The following is a 22,023-nucleotide window of genomic DNA, read 5'->3' as shown; positions in this document are numbered from 1 at the left end:
CCTCCTCCCTCCTCCCTCCTCCCTCCCCTCTCCTCCTCCCCTCCTCTCCTCCTCCCTCCTCCCTCCTCCCTCCTCTCCTTCTCCCTCCTCCCTTCTCCTTCCTCCCTCCTTCCTCCTCCCTTCTCCCCTCCTCCCTCCTTCATCCTCCCTTCTCCCTCCTCCCTCCTCCCTTCTCCCTTCTCCCTCCTCCCTCCTCCCTCCCTCCCTCCTCTCCTCTCTCCCTCCTCCCTCCTCCCCTTCTCCCTCCTCCCTCCTCCCTCCTCCCTTCTCCCTCCTCCCTCCTCCTTCCTCCCTCCTTCCTCCTCCCTCCTCATTCCTCCCTCCTCTCCTTCTCTGAACCATATGTCTCTCTTTCTGTCCTCTTCTCTCCTCATGCACCATGCTTAGGTACTACTTATGACTAAAGGTGTGAGGGAGCAGGTCAACATAGAGCTGTTTCTGACTAAAGGTGTGTGGGAGCAGGTCAACATAGAGCTATTTCTGACTGTAGGTGTGTGGGAGCAAGTCAACATAGAGCTGTTTCTGACTAAAGGTGTGTGGGAGCAGGTCAACATAGAGCTATTTCTGACTGTAGGTGTGTGGGAGCAAGTCAACATAGAGCTGTTTTTGACTAAAGGTGTGTGGGAGCAAGTCAACGTAGAGCTGTTTCTGACTGTAGGTGTGTGGGAGCAAGTCAACATACATCTTTTCCAGGTGTGTAATATTTGTTGTTATCTGGTCAGGTGTGTTGAGATGTGAAATGAATTGTAAATAAAATGTGACTTGACTTATGTGAGGTGTGAGTAGCAAGTAGAGGTACAGAGGTAGAGGAAGATTTGCGTATAGGCTTTAGGAGTAACACTTCAACTAACTACAGTGTCTACTATATCAGTAACACTTCAACTGACCTCTAACCTATTACCCTAGCCCTAACTCTAACCTTAGCATGAACTCAACAGATAGTGTGTTGATAGTAGTGCACTTACAGATGGACTATCCAAATTAAGTGTGACCCAGTATCCATCTGTATGGCCAATCTTTCCATCTCTTTTCACTCATATTTCAGTCTTTTTCATCATTCAGTCTCTCTCTCTCTCTCTCTCTCTCTCTCTCTATTTCTCTATTTCTCATCTCTCTCTCTCTCTCTTCCTCACTCTATTTTCTGTGGGGTGACTTCGTATAGGCCCTGTCTTCTCCCACCTGGCTCGCAGCCCAGAATGTTACAGTAACAATAGCCCAATCTTATTGGTTCTCTCCCAGATCACACTCTGGTTCAACGAGGGGATGGGCAGTTTGACTACACTCTCACACAGACTCCCTCTCTCTCTCTCTTTCGCTCTCTCTCTCCCCCCCCAAGCGAAGGTTCCAAGAACATTATTTTCTCATAACACAAGCATTTTTTTAATTGTGGTGTTGATTATAGAATGTTTGTATAAAACATTTGGCTGATGTTGCAAGAACGTTGTGGGGTCATTCCCAAAACACAAAAAATGTCCAGTTGTGCGGTTGATTCTACAGGGGAAAAAAGTGGCTGCTAAAAACATTTACCTGATATTACAAGGTCGTTCCCAGAATACATTTAATCTGTTCTTTAAATGTTCCCAGAATACATTTAATCTGTTCTTTAAATGTTCCCAGAATACATTTAATCTGTTCTTTAAATGTTCCCAGAATACATTTAATCTGTTCTTTAAATGTTCCCAGAACACATTTAATCTGTTCTTTAAATGTTCCCAGAATACATTTAATCTGTTCTTTAAATGTTCCCAGAATACATTTAATCTGTTCTTTAAATGTTCCCAGAATACATTTAATCTGTTCTTTAAATGTTCCCAGAATACATTTAATCTGTTCTTTAAATGTTCCCAGAATACATTTAATCTGTTCTTTAAATGTTCCCAGAATACATTTAATCTGTTCTTTAAATGTTCCCAGAATACATTTAATCTGTTCTTTAAATGTTCCCAGAATACATTTGATCTGTTCTTTAAATGTTCCCAGAATACATTTAATCTGTTCTTTAAATGTTCCCAGAATACATTTAATCTGTTCTTTAAATGTTCCCAGAATACATTTAATCTGTTCTTTAAATGTTCCCAGAATACATTTAATCTGTTCTTTAAATGTTCCCAGAATACATTTAATCTGTTCTTTAAATGTTCCCAGAATACATTTAATCTGTTCTTTAAATGTTCCCAGAATACATTTAATCTGTTCTTTAAATGTTCCCAGAATACATTTAATCTGTTCTTTAAATGTTCCCAGAATACATTTAATCTGTTCTTTAAAGGATCACAGAATACATTTAATCTGTTCTTTAAATGTTCCCAGAATACATTTAATCTGTTCTTTAAATGTTCCCAGAATACATTTAATCTGTTCTTTAAATGTTCCCAGAATACATTTAATCTGTTCTTTAAATGTTCCCAGAATACATTTGATCTGTTCTTTAAATGTTCCCAGAATACAATTAATCTGTTCTTTAAAGGTTCATAGAATGTTTTACTAGGTTATGGGAACAGTCTGGTGGTGTGTGCTGATTATTACAATGTTTATATTAGGTTGCAAAAAAACATTTTCCTGATGTTGCAAGAACAAATGTTTTGTTATTTAAAAGTTCCTAAAACATGTATTTATGATGTGGGAACATGTTATCAGGGTGCAAAAAAATATACCTTTGATGTTGCAAGAATGTTGATAGAACATAATTTCTGAGTTATTTAAAGGTTCCCACAACATTCAATTAAGTTGTGGGGACAATGTGGGTACAAGAGATAGGTTCCCAAAACAAAATACGCTCAGTTGTGATGACATTCATTCAACGTTTAAGTTGCACAGGCCATTATCTTAATATCGTAAGAAGGAAATATGTCAGTTTTTAGGAAGTTCATAACATATTTGTTTTAGGTTTAACATAACATTCTATTGATGTTCACACAATATACATTTTACTTTTTCTTTGAGGTCCTCTGAATTTTTCAAGAACATTTAGAGTATTTCATATTTAAAATGTACCTAATATTGCCACACCATTTTCAGCATGCAAATCTGTAGCTCCTTAATAACCTTTTACTGCAGTGGGCTAAATCAGAGTCACTGTCACGATCACTGTCTTCAAACTCCCTGTCGTAAATAAACTAAGGCGCAGCGTGCATGGAATTCCACATCTTTTAATGAAGATGAAACTCACCAAAAAAACTAAACAGAAGAGAAACGAAACGTGACGTTCTGGGCTGCTCACAGGCAGCTACACAAAAACAAGATCCCACAATCACAGGTGGGAAAAGGGTGCCTAAGTATGATCCCCAATCGGAGACAACGATAGACAGCTGCCTCTGATTGGGAATCATACCCGGCCAGCAAAGAAATAGAAAATCTAGAATGCCCATCCAAATCACACCCTGACCAAACCAAATAGAGAACTAGAAAGGTTCTCTATGGTCAGGGCGTGACAGTCACACAGAGTGATTCTTGGTTGTCTTAAACAAATCTACATTGAAACAAAAGTACACACGTCACACACATGGTTATGGGCTTTAAAAAATTAGACACCTGGACTATGTGTGGCAGACCAGGAGATTTGCTCTAGATGTTTACACAGATCAGACACAACTGTCATACCTCAGTTTCAAGGGTGTTTATTTAAAACAGTAAAGAAAAAGAAAGAAAACAGGTCTCCTCCAGGAGAACTCTTCCGGGTTACCACCTTCTCCAGTAGGCTGGTCTCCTCCAGGAGACCTCTTCCGGGTTACCACCTTCTCCAGTAGGCTGGTCTCCTCCAGGAGAACTCTTCCGGGTTACCACCTTCTCCAGTAGGCTGGTCTCCTCCAGGAGACCTCTTCTGGGTTACCACCTTCTCCAGTAGGCTGGTCTCCTCCAGGAGAACTCTTCCGGGTTACCACCTTCTCCAGTAGGCTGGTCTCCTCCAGGAGACCTCTTCTGGGTTACCACCTTCTCCAGTAGGCTGGTCTCCTCCAGGAGACCTCTTCCGGGTTACCACCTTCTCCAGTAGGCTGGTCTCCTCCAGGAGAACTCTTCCGGGTTACCACCTTCTCCAGTAGGCTGGTCTCCTCCAGGAGAACTCTTCCGGGTTACCACCTTCTCCGGTAGGCTGGTCTCCTCCCATAGAGGAGGTCATTTGGGGAAAACCCAGGGGAGGCCTGGGGCACTTCACGGATCCAGAACATTAGGTGGGTTAATAGCTGGTCACACTTCTTCCAGTCCCGCTCGATGACCTTCCGCAGCCTTTGTTTGAGCGTCTTATTGAACCGTTATCATGAACCGGCTCAAAGTTTGTTACAAAAAGGGAAACAATGTGAAATATATTTATTAACCTCTCTAGGGCAGGTGGCACCAAATCGTCCCACCTACATAACAGCCAGTTGAATCATGTGCCGCGATTTTCAAATCCCTTAGAAATGCTATTACTTCAATTTCTCAAACGTATGACTATTTTACAGCTATTTAAAGACAAGACTCTCGTTAATCTAACCACACTGTCCGATTTCAAAAAGGCTTTACAACGAAAGCAAAACATTAGATTATGTCAGCAGAGTACCCAGCCAGAAATAATCAGACACCCATTTTTCAAGCTAGCATATAATGTCACAAAAACCCAGAAGACAGCTAAATGCAGCACTAACCTTTGATGATCTTCATCAGATGACACACCTAGGACATTATGTTATACAATACATGCATGTTTTGTTCAATCAAGTTCATATTTATATCAAAAAACAGCTTTTTACATTAGCATGTGACGTTCAGAACTAGCATACCCCCCGCAAACTTCCGATGAATTTACTAACAATTTACTAAATTACTCACGATAAACGTTCACAAAAAGCATAACAATTATTTTAAGAATTATAGATACAGAACTCCTCTATGCACTCGATATGTCCGATTTTAAAATAGCTTTTCGGTGAAAGCACATTTTGCAATATTCTAAGTAGATAGCCCGGCATCACAGGGCTAGCTATTTAGACACCCACCAAGTTTAGCCTTCACCAAAGTCAGATTTACTATTAGAAAAGTTTGATTACCTTTCCTGTTCTTCGTCAGAATGCACTCCCAGGACTTCTACTTCAATAACAAATGTAGGTTTGGTCCAAAATAATCCATAGTTATGTTCCATCAGCGGCGTTTTGTTCGTGCGTTCAAGAAACTATCCCAATGGTAAATAACGGTCATGCACACGGCGCATTTCGTGACAAAAGATTTCTAAATATTTCATTACCGTACTTCGAAGCATGTCAACCGCTGTTTAAAATCAATTTTTATGCAATTTTTCTCGTAAAAAAAAGCGATAATATTCCGACCGGGAATCTGCAATTAGGTAAACAGCCGAAAGAAAATACAGCACGGGGTCGAATCGGGCACGCGCCTAAGCCCTTTGTCCTCTGATTGGCCACTTGGCAAAGGCAATAATGTGTTTCAGCCAGAGGCTGCCTCGTCATCGTTCAACTTTTTCCCGGGCTCTGAGAGCCTATGGAAGCCGTAGGAAGTGTCACGTTACAGCTAAGATCCCCACTCTTCAATAAAGAGACAAGAAGAACGACTCCTTGTCAGACAGGCCACTTCCTGCATGAAACCTTCTCAGGTTTTTGCCTGCCATATGAGTTCTGTTATACTCACAGACACCATTCAAACAGTTTTAGAAACTTTAGGGTGTTTTCTATCCAAAGCCAATAATTATATGCATATTCTAGTTACTGGGCAGGAGTAGTAACCAGATTAAATCGGGTACGTTTTTTATCCGGCCGTGTAAATACTGCCCCCTAGCCCTAACAGGTTAACCTCTCTGGGGTATGTGGGACACTAGCCCACCTGCGGGACACACTATTCAACAGCCAGTGAAATAGCAGGGCGGCAAATTCAAAACAACAAAAATCTCATAATTCAAATTTCTCAAACATACAACTATTATATCCCATTTTAAAGATACACTTCTCGTTAATCCAACCACATTGTCCGATTTCAAAAAGGCTTTACGGCAAAAGCATAACATTAGATTATGTTAGGACAGCACCTAAACAAGAAAAACCACACAGCCATTTTCCATGCAAGGAGAGGCATCACAAAAACCAGAAATACAGCTAAAATGAATCACTAACCTTTGATGATCTTCATCAGATGGCACTCATAGGACTTCATGTTACACAATACATGTACGTTTTGCTCGATAAAGTTCATATTTATATCCAAAAACCCCATTTTACAATGGCGTGTAATGTTCAGAAATGTTTTGCCTCCCAAAACTTCCGGTGAATGAGCACATCAATTTACAGAAGTACTCATCATAAACGTTGATCAAATATTCAACAGTTATTTAAGGAATTATAGACACACTTCTCCTTAATGCAACCGCTGTGTCAGATTTCAAAAAAACTTTGCAGCGAAAGCACACTTTGCAATAATCTGAGTACAGCGTTCCGACATTAAACCAAACCCGCCATTTTGTGGAGTCAACAAAACTCAGAAATAATATTATAAATATTCACTTACCTTTGATGATCTTCATCAGAATTCACTCCCAGGGATCCCAGGTCCACAATAAATGTTTGTTTTGTTCGATAAAGTCCATAATTTATGTCCAAATACCTCCTTTTGTTCGCGCGTTTAGTCCACTACCCCAAATGCAGGAAGCGCGCGCAAATGTCATGACGAAAAGTCAAAAAAGTTCTATTTATGTTCGTAGAAATATGTCAAATGATGTATAGCATCAATCTTTAGGACGTTTTTAACATAAATCTTCAGTAATATTCCAACCGGACAATTCCAATGTCTTCTGAAAAGAAAAGGACCACAGCTAACTCTCACGTGAGCACGAGCCTCTGAGCTCATGTCATTTTCTCACTCATCTAATTCCAGGTCCTCTTGTTCACTCCATATTCACAGTAGAAGCATGAAACAACGTTCTAAAGACTGTTGACATCTAGTGGAAGCCTTAAGCAGTGCAAAATGAACCCTAAGTCACTGTATACTGGATAGGGAATCAATTGAAAAACTACAAACCTCAGATTTCCACACATCCTGGTTGGATTGTTCTCAGGTTTTTGCCTGCCATATGAGTTCTGTTATACTCACAGACATCATTCAAACAGTTTTAGAAACTTCAGAGTGTTTTCTATCTACTAATAATATGCATATCCTACCTTCTGAACCTGAGTAGCAGGCAGTTTAATTTGGGCACGCCTTTCATCTGGACGTCAAAATACTGCCCCCTACCCTAGAGAAGTTAACTGAAGTAAACTAAATACAATTAACAACGGTGTGTGTAGTCAGTAATCAGCAGTGTATGTGAGTGGTTGCGTGTATAGATGTGATAATGATGGGTTTTGAAAGGTGCCAAAGCAAACAAACAAAACGGCCACAAAAATGCCACAACCAAAATCTAACTGTTTCTGCGTGGAGAGAGTCTCCTCAATGAATGGGGAAGAGGTGTATTTATCCTGGGACACACCTGAGCCCAGGTGTGTCCCATTTCGCTGATGACCCTCCCGGTTCCACCCACCGACATCCTATTAAGGAAAACAAGGGCAAAGAGAAAGAATTTGGCAGACAGAGTGGGAGGGTCGTCACACCGTTCAACGAGTACATCCGTCTGCGGATGAAAGACGGACGTCCGGATCTGCACACAAATAAAATCTTATGCTTCACCGTGTCGTGGCTGAACGACAACATGGATAACATACAGCTGGCTGAGTTTCCGGTCCATCCGCAAGATAGAACAGCTGCCTCCTGTAATACAAGGGGTGGCGGTCTGTGGCTGTTTGTAAATAACAGTTTGTGCACGAAATTTAATATTAAGGAAGTCTCAAGATTTTACTCGCCTGAGGTAGAGTATCTGATGATAAGCTGTTGGCCACACTATTTACCAAAATAGTTTTCATCTACATTTTTCATAGCTGTCTATCAACCACCACAAACTGATGCTGGCACTAAGACCACACTCAATGAGCAGTATAAAGCCATAAGGAAACAAGAAAATGCTCATCCAGAGGCGGCGCTCCTAGTGGCCGAGGACTATAATACAGGGAAACTTAAATCCGTTTACCTCATTTCTACCAGCATGTTACATGTACAACCAGAGGGGAAAAAGCTCTAGACCACCTTTACTCCACACACAGAGACGCATCGCTGACATTTTCAGCCTGTCCCTGACCGAGTCTGTTGTACCAACATGTTTTGAGCAGACCACCATAGTTCCTGTGCCCAAGAACACCAAGGTAACCTGCCTGAGTGACTACCGACCCGTAGCACTCACGTCTGTAGCCACAATGTCATGTGTCTCTATATCACCTAACATACAGTCCATAAACGCAACTTGCCATTATATCTGGAGAGAAACATAATCGGGATGTATTCTAATCTGCTTTCCTAGTTTGCCATTTGCCATAATTTGAATGAAACATTCTGGGAACCTCTTGAAGCGCTGATCCCGTAACCGGGATCAACATCCAGCGAAAAATCAGAGCGCCATATTCATAAACAAATCTAATGTTCTGGGAATGTTCTTGTAACATTATGGAATCAACAATGTTATGTTTGGTGAACATATATCTTTTATGATTTTCTCACAATGTTCCCACCAGACTGTTCCCACAACCTGATGAAATATTCTGGGAACCTTTAAAGAATAGATATGCTTCATTGTAAGCGATAGGGTGTTTGATTTGACTTTCCAGTCGAGTGGCTGGCAGTTGGCGTTAGGGCCTACGGTGTGAGCTAGAGAGTGTGTGTGTTTGAATTAATATTAGTATGCATTGGTGTGTGTGTGTGTTTCTGTTCTTGCTCTGTTAAATGCTGACTGCCTCTCCTCTCCATAGACAGAAGTGCCTCCCTTGAAGCCTGTAGCTGTTTGGAACTGCTAAGACACACCAGGAGTCCAAGGACTGCCAACCCTGTCCTCTGAGCTTTCTGACCCATGGTTGTGCCCCCATCTCACCCATAATCCCTCCATGCCACGTCTACCCTTCTCTGGAACTGTGATTCTATTCCATCTGTGTGGGTGAGAGGGCTGTCCTCTCACTGTCCCTCCACTCTCTCCCCTGCTCCCTGCTCCCTCTTCACGTCGTAAGCCAACCAGATCAATAACGTCTTTCGCCATCTGTCTCGCCTGACAGTTCAGCTGAGGAGAAAGGTAAAGAGTGTGTGAGAGAGAGAGAGAGAGAGGAGAGAAATGAGCTCAGAAGTTGGTCCAGCCTTCAAAAAGCAAGCCGTCAGTGCCACAATCCCATACCCTGGGGGACAGGCACTGCAGGAATCTCATCAGTCCCAGTAAAAGGCTCTTAAGACGGGCCATAGATCCTAGGAGACTCCCAGGTCAACCTCCACAAGCAGGCCGAGGATAGAAAACACTTTTAGATTGGATTGTTTTATTTTATCTTCTTTAGTTTGATTTCTCTCAGGAGCAAACATTCGCACAAACTGAGACCTCCCTTTCGTTTTTATATCGGTCGCTCTTAATCGACTACTCCCGACTGGTTCAAAATGGCAGTCAACGTGACTCCTATTCGGGACACAAAATGGCTGACCCTGGAGGTGTGTCGTGAGTTCCAGAGAGGGACGTGCTCGCGACCGGACAGCGAGTGTAAGTTTGCCCACCCAGCCAAGAGCTGCCAGGTGGAGAATGGACGAATCATCGCCTGCTTTGACTCCCTCAAGGTGAGTCGTCAGCTGACTAAGGTCATCTGAAGGTCGTCTGGGTTTAGGGGGATCTCTCTCTCTCTCTCTATGGTTGTCCATCACACGAGGTTGGTCAGGAGGATGGGCTTGTGATAACGGCTGGAGCGGAATAGGTGGAATGGTATCAAATACATCAAACACGTTGTTTCAGTAGGTTCCTTCATTTTGGAGGACGGGCTTGTGATAATGGCTGGAGCGGAATAGGTGGAAACATAAAACATAAAACTCAACATACCAATTAGGATCTGGCTAAAAATACTTGAATCAGTCATAGAACCCATTGCCCTTTATGGTTGTGAGATCTGGGGTCCGCTCACCAACCAAGAATTCACAAAATGGGACAAACACCAAATTGAGACTCTGCATGCAGAATTCTGCAAAAATATCCTTTGTGTACAATGTAAAACACCAAATAATGCATGCAGAGCAGAATTAGGCCGATACCCGCTAATTATCAAAATCCATCACCTACAGAGAGGTGAACCTGGAGAAGAGTCCCCTAGGCAAACTGGTCCTGGGGCTCTGTTCACAAACACAAACAGACCCCACAGAGCCCAAGGACAGAAACAAAATGGAGGAGCGGTGCAAAAAGATAATTACTTGACACATTGGAAAGAATTAACAAAAAAAAACAGAGCAAACTAGAATACTAATTGCCTGTTCAGATGTGTAGGAGGAGACTCAGTATAGGAGAGAGTTAAATATCAGTAGTTGTGTGAATATGTCTTTGTCTGTTCAGCTGTTCGGTCCTTTGGGATGAATAAACTTAGTTTAAGTTCTTTACACCCCTGATTATACTTTTGATCCAGAGGTCTGAATACTTCCTGAACGCACTGTAAATATGGGTTGTATTTACAATGGTGTTTGTTCTTCACTTGTTGCCGTTTTATTATGGCAACAGGTCACAAATCTTGCTGCTGTGATGGCACACTGTGGTATTTCACCCTACGGGCGGCCTCTCTCAATAGCAAGGCTATGCTTACTGAGTCTTTACATTGTTAGGTTCTAAAAATCAGAGTAAGAACTTGACGAACACTATAAAAGTTCTTAAGTAAAAATACTTTAAAGTACAACTTAAGTCGTTTTTTTGGGGTATCTATACTTTACTTTACTATTTATATTTTTGCCAACTTTTATTTTTACTTTACTACATTCCTAAAGAAAATAATGTACTTTTACTCCATACATTTTCCCTGACACCCAAAAGTACTCGTTACATTAAGAATATCTAGCAGGACAGGAATATTGTCCAATTCACACACTTATCAAGAGAACATCCCTGGTCATCCCTACTGCCTCTGATCTGGAGGACTCACTAAACAGAGAACATCCCTGATCATCCCTACTGCCTCTGATCTGGAGGACTCACTAAACAGAGAACATCCCTGGTCGTCCCTACTGCCTCTGATCTGGAGGACTCACTAAACAGAGAACATCCCTGGTCGTCCCTACTGCCTCTGATCTAGCAGACTCACACATGCTTTGTTTGTAAATTATGTCTGAAGGTTGGAGCCACTGGCTGAAAAATAATTAAATGGTGCAGTCTGGTTTGCTTAATATAAGGAATTTGAAATGATTTATACTTTTACTTTTGATACTTAAGTATATTTAAACCAAATTCTTTTAAACTTTTACTCAAGTAATATTTTACTGAGTGACTTTCACTTTTACTTGAGGAATTTTCTATTAATGTATCTTTACTTTTACTCAAGTATGACAATTGGGTACTTTTTCCACCACTGAGAATAATAACAAAGCAAGGCAAAAATATATTTTTTCGAATTTCTAAAAAATGTAAAACGGAAACATAAAATGTATTTAAGTATTCAGACCCTTTACTCAGTACTTTGTTCAAGCACCTTTGGCAGCGATTACAGCCTCGAGTCTTCTTGGGTATGATGCTACAAGCTTGGCACACCCATCCTTCTCTTCAGATCTTCTCAAGCTCTGTCAGGTTGGATGGCGAGCGTCGCTGCACAGCTATTTTCAGGTCTCTCCAGAGATGTTTGATCTGGTTCAAGCCCGGGCCACTCAAGAACATTCAGAGACTTGTCCCAAAGCCACTCCTGTGTTGTCTTGGCTGTGTGCTTAGGGTCGTTGTCCTGTTGGAATGTCAACGTTCACCCCAGTCTAAGGTCCTGAGCACTCTGGAGCAGGTTTTCATCAAGGATCTCTCTGTACTTTGCTCCATTCATCTTTCCCTCGATCCTGACTAGTCTCCCAGTCCCTGCCGCATTATAACATCCCCACAGCATGATGCTGCCACCACCATGCTTTACCGTAGGGATGGTGCCAGGTTTCCTCCAGATGTGACGCTTGGCATTCAGGACAAAGAGTTGAATCTTAGTTTCATCAGAGCAGAGAATCTTGTTTCTCATGGTCTGATAGTCCTTTAGGTGCCTTTTGGAAAACTCCAAGCGGGCTGTCATGTGCCTTTTACCGAGGAGTGGTTTCCACCTGGCCCCTTTACCATAAAGACCTGATTAGTGAAGTACTGCAGAGATGGTTGTCCTTCTGGAAGGTTCTCCCATCTCGAACTAGGAAATCTGGAGCTCTGTCAGAGTGACCATCGGGATTTCACCTCCCTGACCAAGTTCCTTCTCCCCCGATTGCTCAGTTTGGCCGAGCGGCAAGCCATAGGAAGGGTCTTGGTGGTTCCAAACTTTTTCCATTTAAGAATGATGGAGGCCACTGTGTTCTTGGGGACCTTCAATGCTGCAGAATTGTTTTGGCACCCTTCCCCAGATCTGTACCTCGACACAATCTTGTCTCTGAGATTTATGGACAATTTCTGCGACCATCATGGCATGGTTTTTGCTGTGGGAACTTATATAGACAGGTGTGTGCCATTCCAAATCATGTCCAATCAAGTTGTAGAAACATCTCAACGATGATCAATGGAAACAGGATGCACCTGAGCTCAATTTCAAGTCTCATACCAAAGAGTCTGAAAACGAATTTAAATAAGCTATTTCATATTTAATACATTTGCAAAAAAATTCTAACAACTTGTTTTTGCTTTGTCATTATGGGGTACAGTTTGTAGATTGACGAGGAAACATATGTATTTAATCAATTTTAGATTAATGCTGTAACTTAACAAAATGTGGAAAAAGTTATACTTTCCGAAAACTCTTTTCCCTTTGTACTTTAACTACTTGCACATCGTTACAACAATGTGTGTAGACATAAAATGTGCAATTTCAAATCTCTCTTTTCCTTTGGAACTTTCGTGAATGTAATGTTTACTGTTTATGTTACTTTTGTTTATCAGTTGAAGTCGGAAGTTTAGAACACACAGTTATATAGAACACACAGTTATATAGAACACACAGCTATAGAACACACAGTTATATAGAACACACAGTTATATAGAACACACAGTTATATAGAACACACAGTTATATAGAACACACAGTTATATAGAACACACAGCTATAGAACACACAGTTATATAGAACACACAGCTATATAGAACACACAGCTATATAGAACACACAGTTATATAGAACACACAGCTATAGAACACACAGTTATATAGAACACACAGCTACAGTTGAAGTTTACCTACACTTAGGTTGGAGTCATTAAAACTCGATTTTCAACAACTCCACACATTTCTTGTTAACAAACTATAGTTTTGGCAAGTCGGTTAGAACATCTACTTTGTGCATGACACAATACATTTTTACAACAATTGTTTACGGACAAATTATTTCACTTATAATTCACTGTATCACAATTCCGGTGGGTCAGAAGTTTAAATACACTAAGTTGACTGTGCCTTTAAACAGCTTGGGAAATTCCAGAAAATGATGCCCTGTCTTTTGAAGCTTCTGATAGGCTAATTGACATCATTTCAGCCAATTGTAGGTGTACCTGTGGATGTATTTCAAGGTCTACCTTCAAACTCAGTGCCTCTTTGCTTGACATCATTAGAAAATCAAAAGAAATCAGCCAAGACCTCAGAAAAAATGGTAGACCTCCACAAGTCTGGTTCATCCTTGGGAGCAATTTCCAAATGCCTGAAGGTACCACGTTCATCTGTACAAACAATAGTATGCAAGTTTAAACACCGTGGGACCACGCAGCTGTCATACCGCTCAGGAAGGTGAGGCATTCTGTCTCCTAGAGATGAACTCACATCCTATAAGTGCTACCAACTCAGACGTCAATCAGATGCTCTATCACTATATGCCACTGAGTACTGTTAACAAATATTAGGTTATTGAGCAAATATTACTTCATTTTATCTGTGTTCTGCTAGTCTAAAGTTATTGAGTGTTCACAAGTTATTATTTTAAAGTCAATCTAATATTTATTAAATCAGTTGTTCTTACTTGCCTTTAACATAATAAAGTAATAGTCAGACACGTTGATATTTGAGTAAGAAACACTTGATTTATCTCTGTTGTCCTGATATAGAATTATTACGTTTCTCCAAGTTATGAATACTGTGGGTAATTAAAAACGTTTATTTTTTTATTTTTTTAATTGATGATACTTCTACACAATGTTGTATGCACGTTTGAACAAAGACAAGTACATTTCTAAAAGAGTACTAAACAGCTTGTTGTGCTATGAGGTGCAATTGATCATGATGAACGGATATCAAACCATCAAACAAATGTATGTTTAATACGGATACAAGCTATTCCCACCATCAACCAGGTCATGTACAGTACTCATTTTGACAGAGGCAGTGTCCTGTACTGCTTACGGCATCCTGAACATGAACACTGTGCTCAACAATGCCTGCGAAGGTGGGTTCAAATTTCAAATCATCAAATACATAAAACAATGTTAAACTTTACAACACAACAACTGAAAATTACTGATCAGAACTACTTACACTTGACAAAAACATGTGTAATGAAGGTTAATCATTTCAGTAGAAGGGACCCTACATTTTTATGTTCACTACAACACATTTTAATGTTCAAGTAACTTCAATCGCAAGAGTACGTAAATCAATTTAGGGTCAAAATGTCATAAAACACAAAACAGTATTTAGAACTTAAAAAGATAACCATGTGGCTGGTGAAGTCACTATATGACATTAGGTATTGATCACTGACATACATTGAGTTGGGTGTTCTGGGAAAAGGGGTTTCCAAAACAACAACAAAAAATGGTAACAGCAGAATTAATGTATTTTTACAGTGTGTGTGTGTGTGTGTGTGTGTGTGTGTGTGTGTGTGTGTGTGTGGAGGAAGGCTCCAGTCAGTAAAAGGCACCATCCTCTCCAAAGTATTAATGGGAAAAGGGAGCACACTGCAGGACACACACACACACACACACACACACACACACACACACACACACACACACACACACCTGTATACTGTATTTAAATCCACAATGAAACTCCTGTGGGTTTCTGTGTGAATGTTTGTCTTACTGAACAAAATGAACCGTCCACTGGTTCCACTGTCCTGCTATCAGTTGTTCAATATACGCATGCACTACACTCAAGGACAGAGAGGGAAGGACAGAGAGAGGGAGAAAGGGAAGGAGAGAGAGAGGGAGGGAAGGAGAGAGAGAGGGAGGGAAGGAGAGAGAGAGGGAGGGAAGGAGAGAGAGAGGGAGGGAAGGAGAGAGAGATAGGGAGGGAAGGAGAGAGAGAGAGAGAGAGGGAAGGAAGGAGAGAGAGAGGGAGGGAAGGAAGGAGAGAGAGAGAGAGAGAGAGAGGGAATGAGAGAGAGAGAGAGGGAAGGAGAGAGTGAGAGGGAGGGAAGGAGAGAGAGGGGGAGGGAAGGAGAGAGAGAGGGAGGGAAGGAGAGAGAGAGAGGGAGAGAGAAGGAAGGAGAGAGAGAGAGGGAGGGAAGGAAAGAGAGAGGGAAGGAGAGAGCGAGAGGGAGGGAAGGAGAGAGAGAGGTAGAGAAGGAGAGAGAGAGGGAGGGAAGGAAAGAGAGAGAGAGAGGGAGAGAGAGGGAAGGAGAGAGAGAGAGAGGGAAGGAGAGAGAGAGAGGGAAGGAGAGAGAGAGGGAGGGAAGGAGAGAGAGGGAGGGAAGGAGAGAGAGAGGGAGGGAAGGAGAGAGAGAGGGAGAGAGAGAGGGAGGGAAGGAGAGAGAGGAGGGAAGGAGAGAGAGAGAGGGAGGGAAGGAGAGAGAGAGGGAAGGAGAGAGAGGGAAGGAAGGAGGGAAGGAGAGCGAGAGAGGGAAGGAAGGAGGAAAGGAGAGAGAGAAGGAGAGAGAGGGAGAAGGAGAGAGAGAGGGAAGGAGAGAGAGAGGGAGGGAAGGAGAGAGAGAGGGACAGAAGGAGAGAGAGAGGGAAGGAGAGAGAGAGGGAGGGAAGGAGAGAGAGAGGGACAGAAGGAGAGAGAGAGGGAAGGAGAGAGAGAGAGGGAGGGAAGGAGAGAGAGAGAAAGGGAAGGAGAAAGAGAGGGAGGGAAGGAGGGAGGGAAGGAGAGAGAGAGGGACAGAAGGAGAGAGAGGGAAGGAGAGAGAGAGAGAGAGGGAAGGAGAGAGAGAGGGAGGGAAGGAGAGAGAGAGAAAGGGAAGGAGAGAGAGAGGGAGGGAAGGAGAGAGAGAGAGGGAAGGAGAGAGAGAGGGAGGGAAGGAGAGAGAGAGGGAGGGAAGGAGAGAGAGAGAGGGAAGGAGAGAGAGAGAAGGAGGGAAGGAGAGAGAGAGTTGAGACACATTTTACCCCAATAATTACCATGGAAAATGCATGAGCAACAATCTATGAAAAATCCTCTGAAGTATCATCAACAGCAACTCCAACATTTCCTCAGCAAATTCTTGGGTAAATTTGGGGGGTTAGCTCAGCCTTGATATTGCAGATAGATTGTTGCTTCCATAAATATTATTTGCTGCATATTTTTCAATCCCCGATTTTTTTATATATATAAATATATATACATACATACAGTATTGACGGACAACAACACTTAGGCTTCTAATTCCAGTTTATACATATTATATACATTTTACGGACACAGTACGTTTTGCAATAGTTATCTTTTTTGGTATTAGTCCCACCCTTCAGCTCCATTCAACCCCTCCCATCTATCTCTTAACACCATCCATATTGGATTTCTATTTGCCATATATTTTCAACTGCGTTGTGATGTTTCACAAAAGTTCAGAACCTTTCTATTCTCATAGATTCTACAGATTTTAAATGAAAGATAAAATGTTTTGCTAAGAGTATACTATATTATTGATCGATTGACTATGACTTTTTAAATCACCCAGCAGTGCTATCTGCAGAGTTAGCTCCAGGTAAATGTTGCAATTCTTCATCCATTCCTGGACCTGCGACCAAAAACAAGCTACATAAGGGCAGTACCAAAACAAATGATCCAATGATGCTGTCTCTTCACAGCTAAATCTGCAGAGCTGGGATGGTTGTATACCCCATACATATACATATATACACATACACATACTCACACACATATATATATATATATACACATATACATATATATATATATATATATATACACATATATACACATAAATATATATTTAAAAACATTCTAATAATTTAAATGGAAAAACTAAGTTCTGAATCCAGCGTTGCTTTGTGCATCAGTTCATAAACCATGTATCATGGAATCGGTACATCGAAAATCTCTTCCAAGCTATTTTGCAATCTACATGGCACAGCTGTCCATTTGATGGTCCTTGAATGAAACTGGTATATTTTTTTATTCATCACAATTTTCTTTAGCCAATTTTGGTCTTTAATTCAGGGCTGACAGACAAGTTTCTTACGCTCTCCCCTTTCCACTTGCTACTTACATTTTTGTGGTAATGCTGCAATTAGTTGGTTATAATTTTGAGTAGAGCAGATATTTCCATATTTTTTCTTAGCTGCATGTGTGACATAACTCCACCAGTCCTATTCATGATATTAATTACAAAGATTACATATATATATATATATATGTTTTTGTATATATATTTTTTAATCAATTAGTATAATTGGGTTAAACCATAATATTTATTATAATATTTGTTCTGTCTTTTCTGGTATTTTGGACTGAAATTGCAATGAACTTTCTATGGCATGTTTTAAAAATAATGATATTTTGGAGATCCTTTCATTTTGAAATAACTGAAAGTGAGCGGTTGTATTCTGAATAAAGGGAAAAGAGCCCTTCTTGAACATCTACTAAGAAATTCTTACTAATCTACTAGAGAACCAGTTCAGATTTAAGTATCACTTTTGTATGACTGAAGCCTTTAGTGAGAGGTCTAATGCTTTAATATTTAATCATTTCTGCCCTCCGAATTCATATTCATTATATAAATAGGCCTGTTCTGGCTTGCCGTTCCCCCCCAAAAATAGTTTTTTGCTCATATCATTTAAAAAATAAGTCGTTAGGTATAGGCAAAACCATAAGCAAATAAGTTAACTGGGATATGACTAAAGAGTTCATCAGGATGATTTTTCCTCAAATAGACAGGTATTTACCTTTCCGTGGTAGCAAGATCTTATCTATTTTTTGCCAGCTTTCTATTAAAATGTATTGTAAGTGTGATAATTTCTTACTTTCTCGATGTGAATATTGAGTATGTCCACTTAACCGTCAGACCATTGTATTGGTAAACTACATGTAAAAGAAAAATGTAAAAGTAAAAAAAAAATGTGATCCAATATATAATATAGTACTGTACACGGCCTTCCCTGTGGCTTAGTTGGTAGATCATGGTGTTTGCAATGCCAGCATGGTGTGTGCAACGCCAGGGTTGTGGGTTCGATTCCCACAGGGGTCAGTACAATTTTTTTTTTTAAATAATAAAAAATAATGCATAAAATGAAATGTATAAAATGTATGTATTCACTACTGTAAGTCGCTCTGGATAAGAGCGTCTGCTAAATGACTAAAATGTAAAAATGTACACTTATCTAATTTGGTTGTAATCCAGAGGTAATACAAAGTATCTAGATCCTCTATGAGGCTGTGGAGGGATCCAAATTGTGGATTTAAAAAAAACATGAATCATCAGCGTACAATGACACCTTTGATTTTAAGCCCTGGATTTCTAACCCCTTAATATTATTGTTGGATCTGATTTTAACAGCAAACATTTCCATAGTAAATAGATATGCCGATAGTGGACAACCTTGTTTTACTCCTCTTGACAGTTCAATGCTTTCTGAGAAGTAGCCATTATTTACTATTTCACCTATGATTACTATACATAACTTTAACTCATTTTTTAAGAGATTCCCCAAAATTGAAATATTACAGGCATTTATATATAAATTCCAGTCGTACTTTATCAAAAGCCTTTGACCGTGTTTATCTTTCTCTAAAATAGATAAACAGATAACGATTTCTCCTTAGTGTGTGGGTTGCTCAGGTGGGTGAGGACTGCTACATCATGATAAGGCAATAAATAAATAAACCATATTTATAATTTATTTAAAATGTATATCCCGTATCTGCACAAAAATTGATAACTCTCTCTGTCCCAACTCCTGCTCGCAGACACACATGGGCTTTGGCATTTGCAACCATTTTACTTCTTCACTTACTTCACTTCAGACATTTCCAAACACAACCCCCCCCCCCTCATCACAATACACCTGCACATACCCACATACTATGCCTTCTATGTCCTCTGTTTGCTGTGTTTTTATCCCTACCATGTTCATACCTACCTCATTTCAGTACTTTTGTGTTCCAGTTCCTTATTAGTTATTTGAAGTTGTATTATTTCAATAATTCTAATTCTGTCTTTTATTTAGATAGCTGAATGCTAGTTATTTTACAACATTCCCTTTCTTGAATGGTAGTGTGTCATTTTTTTTAATGACAATCCATATTGGGAGTTCCATTACTCAACTCCTCTATGGAAACGTTATTATTTAGAATAGCCAGGAACAGTTGGTTATCAATGTACAGTTTATTAACTACTACATGTTTACGTCTTGTGGCAGACTAGAGGGGTTTGGTCAAGACATTTACACAGATCAGACACGGACAGAGTATGATTAGCTCGGTTTCAACGGTGTTTATTAAATAATAAATCAAAAGAAAAGGATAGGTCGCCCCCATGAGACCCTTTCCGGGATACCGTCTTCTGGGCTCCGGGTCTTGCTGGATCCTGTTGGGCACACAAACACAAACTCAAACTCCCTCTTCTTAGCTCAGGCACCGTCTCCAACTACACGGAAGTCACCTTACTTCCCCCAGTCCTCTCCTGTGTGCTGCCCTTCTGGCGGCTTTATGGGGCTTGTACAGCTGGTGACCAATCAGCCCTTGATTACTCACCAACTCCCCAATCAGCTCCAATAAGTCCTGGGCGGAGAGCCCGTCGAGACCTTGCACGTCCAGCAGATGGAGTCATCGCTGCGTGATGTGTACTCCATCTCTCACCAGGCCTCGACGAGTCTCCCCCTAGTGGCTGACCTGCTGTACGCCACAGTCTATTCACCTTGAAGAGTGGGTGCAGAACTTGCAAGCGAGTCTTTTGCCCAGGCTTTTAAGCATTATTTTATCTTTAAAGAATGCAAATTTGGCAACAATTAGGTGCTCGTATTGCTGTTCTCTCTGTCCGAAATGGTGTACATGTTCGAGTTTGATTTTGGCAACAGTATTGCCTGGGATCTGTAGCACTTTAAGAAAAATAAATAAGTCACTAATATTTTCAGGATCTTCACCCTCATTTTCTTGTATACCATAAAGTACCACATGGATCTAGTCTGTATTCCAAGTAAGGCTTCTCTCAGAAACATGTTCTACTTTTTAAGTTCACTAACATTTGTTTCAATAGTATTGACAGTGCCTTTTAGCCTGTTTGTTTCTTTCTCCATCGTGGCAGCTTTTTCGTCACTCATTTCGAGGCTCGCCTTTATCTGAAATACGCCCAATTTATGATGTATTGATTTTAGCAGGTCGGTTTCCACTCTTACCGTACCAGGTGGTGAAAAGCATAAATCATCAGTGTCTGTCAAGGAATCTCGTAGTTTCTCTTGGAGTTTGGTTCTCCATTTTTTCCTTGGTTCTCTGACATATTTTGACCTTGACTGCATTCGTGGTATTTATCAATACGCTTTTTAAATTATTATCCAGCTTGAATGTTATTGCCCACGAGTAAATGGATCTGTTTGGTGCTAATATTTAGTCAGTTTTATAGATAATGAATATTGCGATCTCTCATGAGGCATTCTGCACCGCCATCTTTTTCTCGCACTCTGTCTAACAAATTGTCTTCTTACCAAAATATCGTATGACAGACCACGTACAGCGCATTCTCTTTCCACATTTTGCTACGTTACCTTATTCTAAAATTGATCAAATTATTTTTGTCCTTCATCAATCTACACACAATACACTTTAATGACAATGTGAAAACAGATTTTTTTTATTCTTTGCAAATGTATTAAAAATAAAAACAGTAATGCCTGATTTACATAAGTATTCAGACCCTTTGCTAAGCGACTCGAAATTAAGCTCAGTTTTCATTAATCATCCTTGAGATGTTTCTACAACTTGATTGGAGTCCACCTGTGGTAAATTCAATTGATTAGACATGATTTGGAAATGCACACACCTATCTATGTAAGGTCCCACAGTTGACAGTGCATGTCAGACCAAAAACCAAGCCATGAGGTTGAAGGAATTGTCCGTAGAGCTCCGAGACAGGATTGTGTCGAGGTACAGATCTGGGAGGGGTAAAACAAATATCTGCAGCATTGAAGGTCCCCAAGAACACATTGGCCTCCATCATTCTGAAATGGAAGAAGGTTGGAACTAGAGCCTAGAGTCCAAAAGCTGGCCGTGAGCTGGCCACCTGGCCAAACTGAGTAATTGGGGGAGAAGGGCCTTGGTCAGGGAGGTGACCAAGAACCTGATGGTCACTCTGACAGAGCTCCAGATTTCCTCTGTGGACATGGGAGAACCTGTCAGAAGGACAACCATCTCTGCAGCACTCCTCCAATCAGGCCTTTATGGTAGAGTGGCCAGATGGAAGCCACTCCTCAGCAAACAGCACATGACAGCCTGCTTGGAGTTTCCAAAGGGCACCTAAAGGATTCCAGGACCACGAGAAACAAGATTTCATGGTCTGATGAAACCAAGATTGAATTCTTTGGCCTGAATGACAAGCATCCCATCTGGAGGAGATCTGGCACCATTCCTACAGTGAAGCATGGTGGTGGTGGCAGCATCATGCTGTGGAGATGGACTTGGGGACTAGTCAGGATTGAGGGAAAGATTAATGGAGCAAAGTACAGAGAGATCCTTGATGAAAATCTGCTCCATAGTGCTCTGGACCTTAGACTGGGGTAAATGTTCACCTTCCAAAAGGACGATGACCCTAAGCACACAGCCAAGACAATGCAGGAGTGGGTTCGGTACAAGTCTCTGAATGTCCTTGAGTGGCCCAGCCA

At 40.9% G+C, this 22,023-nt stretch overlaps 1 long non-coding RNA gene across 1 annotated transcript in view; it reads left to right on the top strand.

The window, feature by feature from the left end:
• The window catches only part of LOC115187508 (uncharacterized), a 20,512-nt gene extending 11,367 nt beyond the window's left edge, over positions 1-9,145 (top strand). Inside the window, exon 2 of the long non-coding RNA XR_003876081.1 lies at positions 8,811-9,145. This is a non-coding gene — a long non-coding RNA (uncharacterized LOC115187508). The remainder of the gene's footprint in view (positions 1-8,810) is intronic.
• Positions 9,146-22,023: the final 12,878 nt, after the last annotated feature.

Source organism: Salmo trutta, unplaced genomic scaffold, assembly GCF_901001165.1.
Source record: "Salmo trutta unplaced genomic scaffold, fSalTru1.1, whole genome shotgun sequence".
In the NCBI taxonomy this organism is placed as follows: Eukaryota; Metazoa; Chordata; class Actinopteri; order Salmoniformes; family Salmonidae; genus Salmo; species Salmo trutta.
This window is presented reverse-complemented; position numbering and strand designations above follow the sequence as displayed.